At 50.2% G+C, this 5,414-nt stretch overlaps 1 long non-coding RNA gene across 1 annotated transcript; it reads right to left on the bottom strand.

The window, feature by feature from the left end:
* Nucleotides 1-910: 910 nt before the first annotated feature.
* On the bottom strand, nt 911-2,036 carry LOC131280498 (uncharacterized). Its single transcript, XR_009188110.1, has 2 exons — nt 1,609-2,036; nt 911-1,328 (listed from the first exon to the last, which is right to left on the bottom strand). It is a non-coding gene; the product is annotated as an uncharacterized lncRNA (long non-coding RNA).
* Between the last annotated feature and the right edge of the window lie 3,378 nt (nt 2,037-5,414).

Raw genomic sequence — 5,414 nt, 5'->3', positions numbered from 1 at the left:
AAGAAACTGGGTCTCAGAGAGCAATTAAGTGCCATGCCCAGAGTTACAGCACTACGTAAGTGCAAAAGCCAGCACTGCATTCAGGTCTTTCTGATATCAAAGTTCTAGGCATCAAATGTTATGCAGAGAAGCAGCTTTAGTCTAAATGTACAAAGCGATAATAACCCAGGAAGGGAAGCAGATGTAGCTAAAGTGGTTAAATGCCTGCTTCCCATATGCAAGGTCCTGGGATCAATCCCTAGTACCTCAATAACAAAACAAAACAAAACAACAACAACAATAAAAACAGACAGACAAAAACCAGGAGAAGTATCCATGTGTTTTAAGTAAGAGTGGTAACTGGTCCCTGAAATGGAGTGGCATGTAAAATATGCCATTGCTCCTGCTGCTAATATGATGATGATTATCATCACCTTTGGGAATGTATTACTTCCCAAGAGGAACCAACATGATTTCTCCTTGCGCTCAACGAAGACCATACTTCACTTTTCACCCTGGCTATTAGGAAGCTCAGAGACAAATTTAAAATTCTTCTTTAGTAACTATCTAGTACCGTCATGCCTATCAGAGTTCTTATTCTATTTTCATCTTGACCCTGGATTGTGATTTGTTTTACCTGGTCCCGATCTTCTACTTACCATTTACATATTTATTACATGTATTCTCATGAGACTTTAAAACCTTAGTGGAATAAGGAAAGGTATACATGACATTAATAAGAAAAATAATTTACCTAGGAAGGGCTTTCATCTGTAGCATTACACAGATTCTTTAATCCTTTGAATTCTATTGCTAAAATATCTGAAGAAAAATCAAGAAACCATCTGGCTGCTTTTGGAAAGACAGAGGTAATTCAGGTCTTTGATCTTCTCTGTACATGGATAGGAAGAGGGAGAGAGGACCAAATCTCCCTGACACAGACAATCGTTTGCTTTATTAAACAAATGTCTTGTATTACACACAGAGGAGAGCATTATGTGGACGCACACAAAAAAATTACGATGAAAAGTAGACACTGAGCATGCTGAGTACTTTGAATTTTGAAACATTAACATCACAGCTGTTTCTAATAATTTTTCTCCAAACTGCAAGCTTATTTCCACAACATGTACTAATGTAACTGTATCTGCCCCAAAATGTTTCTTTCTTTCATTTTTTTAAAATGAAGTCTTCTTAAAAATAACTATGCAACTGAGAGTCACCTTATATCGCCACCACACATCCAGGTTACTTTCCTCCCTTTTTTGTTGTTGTCGTCGTCTGCCATGATTCAAGATGAGGGTGGTTTGAAACAGTTGACTACTTATAAACTTGTGAAGTGTGCCTTTCTAAGAAAAGAGCAGAAAACATAACTAATGAGAGAAGTCAAGACAGTCATTAGACAGAGTGCCCTGGAATTCCCTCACTCTCTGGGGCGATGGTGATGGTAACATGTCCTTGGAACTTGGGTGGGAAATACCCGCTAGTTGACTCAGGGCTTGGGGAGACTTAATTCTGTTTTAGTTGGCTGGTTGGTTAGTTCAATTAAAACTCATGGGTTAACCCGCACTCAGATGGAAAGAAAAGGTACTACGTTGATAGTCCTTTCACTGTACTCCTGCTGATTACCTGGTTTTCACTTGTTTCCATCCTGGTGAAAGCGTCCTTTGTCGGATGGTTTTATATTTTTGTAAGGGGTTGTGGGACTTGATGCTTTCGAGTGTCTCTCCGTAGAGGCTTGATACGCAGTGGCGGGTGCCTTCTGAGAGGCTGGTTCACAGTGCCGGAGTCAGGGCCGCCGCTGTCCGGTCTGCGAATGAAAGCCGCCTACAGCGCCCTGAGATACTTTACTTTCAGCTTGGGTTCCGGGGGCATAGCTCCGGCCGCTCTCGCCCCTGGGGCCGCTCGCCGCTCCGGCCGGGGTTCTGGAGACCTCACGGCTGTTGCCCGCGGCTAAATGGCGGGGTTCGCGCGGAGAAGAGTTCAGAGCGCCGGGCGGTGTCGGGAGAGGCTGCTCCGCCCCGGCGCGGGCTCGGATCAGTGCTGCTGATGGTCCCCAGAGGGCGCCTGTGCCCCACCCGCCGCCCCGGCCGCGCCCTTCCACCCGCAGCTTCGGGGGCTCGGAGAAACCTAACGGTCCCTGGCCGTTTCTGTCCCCACGAGTCGTCGGGTCCCCGGTGCTGAGACCCCAGAACGTCCTCTAGCTAGTGGCCTGGCGTGAGGTGGGGTAGGATGGGGCGCAGGCCGTGGCCCACCCCAACCCCCAAATCTGCAAACTACAACACAGCGGAATAGTTGTCAGCCTCTCTGCCAACCTCTCTCCCCCAGGATATTATTCTGCCACCACCGGCGGACAAGCCAGGCAAGGATTAGAATCCCCGCTGGAACGCCGAGGAAGCCGGTCTCGGGGACGCTAAGGCCAGGCGCGGTCAGGGTCACACAACAGATACGCGCGGAATCGCGCCGAGAGCCGCGTCCCGTCGGCCCCCACCCTCCGCCGGAGCCCTGTGGAGCCGCGCCGGCCGCGGGCTGGGCCGCGGGCCGAGGCCGGAGGCCCGGGGTGGGTCCCGGTTTACTTCCGCCGGGGGAAGCGCTGGGCGGGCCGGCTGCCGAGGCCTGCGCGAGGCTGGGACCCGCGAGCCAAGGCCGGGAGAGGTCGCGCGCGCCGCTAAGCCTTGGAGCCACCAAGGGTCTAAGCATCAAGCACCCAGGGCGCGGCTATCCAACCTCAGCAGCCGGCGCAGCGGACGCACCCGTCGTGGGCGCTGAGACCAGAAAGCTCTGCTGCTCCTTCCCGGGTCCTAGAGTCCTCGTGGCAGAACCTTAAATTTGAGCCACTTTACTCTTGATCGTTTTATTTTCATTTTTCATTCCTAATACAAATACATAAGAGAAAGAATATCCTCCTTTTTAGCCACTCCACCCTGGTTTCCCAGAGGTAACAGATGTACAGCCTGGGTGAATCCTTACTCCCCCACCAACGCGCACCGCGCCGTATCTGGGACCTTGGTCGCCCCCTAAGCTGCACCCGCAGGGCGGGGACGAGGCCCGAGATACCGGAGCTTGAATTTGCCCTGTAGTGCGGTCTTATGGGTGAGAGAGGTTTCTGAGCTTTAATGGGCTTTAGTGATAATGATTATTTCCACTAGCAGGAACCCGGCCGCCGGGTGGGACGGGTGTTGCGCAGGCGCCCACACGAATCAGTAACTCTGCGGGCTCTGAACGGCGGGCCGCCGAGAGGCCTCTCCAAGGCAGACGCCGCGGGAGATGATGTATGTATTCTTCGCACTTGCTGTGCACAAAGCACGGAGAGAGGACTGTACTTGGCACTGGTCAACAGAAACCCGCGAGTCCGCCGGCAGCCGCGTGCCACCCCCTGTGCAACTTCTTTCGGCCTCTGTTTAATAACAGGTGGCGAGGCCCGCGGCGACCGGTACGAACGGCCGCTCGCCCTGACACTGCTTCCGGGGCGCCTCGGCGCGGCCGCTTCGCTCCCGGTCCTCGCGGAGGGACGCTGGGGCCAGGGCGCGCCGGGCAGTGCCTCTGCACGCGGCTTGGGACTTCCAGCAGCCCCGCCGCCGCCGTAGAGAGCCTCGAGGGGCGCGCCCGCCGAACTTGCCGGGGCGCCTTCCCCGGTTTCTTGTTTAAAAAAAAGACTTAGTTGTTAATGACCCATGCCTCTCCCTTTCAAGTGGCATGAGCAATCAGAGGTGCTCCTCCGGCGTCCAGAAAGACTGCAAGGTTGTTACCCCCTCTCTCCCCGCTTCTCTCCGCTTCTCCCCTCTCCCCCAAGTTTGCCTCCGGAGTCCTCTTTGATTTTACACACACACACATCACACACAAGAATTCTCGACCGTAATTAGGAGGTCGCCTAGGCGAGTCGTCCTGCCTTCCTAGCTTAACAAGCCCCTTCCCAGGTGACTCCCAGGGAGTCGGTCCACATTCTGCGCCCGCGGCGGAGCCCCGCTGCCTGCCGCGGGGCGAGCCCAGAGGCTGCTCAGAGCCGCGGGCGCCGCGGGCGCGCTCCTGCCGCCGCGCTGCTTCGCGACGCCACCGCGACAGTGATTTATGCTCCAGCGGCTCGGGAGAACCCCAAAGCTCTGACTGGGTTAATTTTTGTCAATTGTTCCTCATCACACGGAGATAGTTTGTAGCTTGAAGCGGTTTTTATTTATCACCCTGCATATTTGAAATACAGTCAGACATAAAAATAACTTACTCTGGGACTCTGGCGCAATATTGGAGCCGTCGGGGAATAATTTGGCTAACTGGCTTGGACGGTTCACCTTCTAAACAGAAATGCACCTCTCAGTCAAACTGTAAATCAGATTGTCTTCGGCAATGAAAAAAAAAAGTCACTCAAGCCAGAAGGGGACGGGAAACAAATGAAAGAAACGCAGATATTGACTAAAGCAAAACAAGCTTCAGAAACCCAAGCAGGGTTTTAATTTTAGTTGTGGGACTTCATAGGGAATGTGAATTCCTGAATTTTTACCAGCGAGATCCGCCTCAGGGAATCTCGGGTGCCCCGGAGAACTGGACCACTTTCTTTTTACTGTTATTGCTATCTTTATTATTAAATAAAAATAAATAAATGCCATCCTTAAAATATTAATAAACTCGAACCAAGCTCACTCTTACGTGAGATCAGGTTTGGATTCCCTTAAAAATCTCTAATATAAGTGGAAACGAAGCAACGCACAATGGCCTATGCAGGAAAAGGTGGGAGCTTAGGAAGCGACCAAAACCTTAGGAAAGAAAGGAATCAATAATTTCCCTGGCGCTTTCATTGTTTTCAATTTTTTTGTGGCTGGATAGTCTTTTCCTGAGCTTCAGGAATCCCTTTACCGCACCTATATCGCGGTGATCATGACTGCTCAATGTCTTACAGCCGCATGTAGACAGAGTAATCAAAAGCCTGACCAGGACGAGCCCACAGGAAGGCAGGAATTAGAAAAGAAGAAGAGAAAAACGATATGGGCCACCACTTACCAATGATCACGAAGCGGAATTCAAAACACAACCAAATGACACTTCTCCCCAAGGACGCACCTGCTATTATTTTGCATTATTCCCCCCCCCCCCCCCAAGGAAATTTCATTCTAGCGCGAAAAACAGAGACTAGTCTAGTGCCTGTTTCCCTAAATTTCCACAACGGAAATCTGAGGATAGTTTTCTTGAAGCGAACTTACACGACTGTAGGTACCTGCCCCAGTCTTAGAATATTTAAAATAGTTAAATATATTTAATTAAACTCATTTTTAAAAACCAAGACCATTCACAACACTTACTTCTAACATTTTGAATAAACTGGAACAAGAGAACTGAAACTCATAAAAATCCATAAAATTAACTTTAGATTTAAAGATACCACAGGGGCTTCAGGTAGAAAATTATAGAGGGATTATCTTAAAATAATTTTGAAGATTTTGGGG

This window comes from Dasypus novemcinctus, chromosome 11, assembly GCF_030445035.2.
Source record: "Dasypus novemcinctus isolate mDasNov1 chromosome 11, mDasNov1.1.hap2, whole genome shotgun sequence".
NCBI classification, from domain to species: Eukaryota; Metazoa; Chordata; class Mammalia; order Cingulata; family Dasypodidae; genus Dasypus; species Dasypus novemcinctus.
The sequence above is the reverse complement of the archived record's forward strand: the minus strand, read 5'-3'. Positions and strand labels throughout refer to the sequence as shown.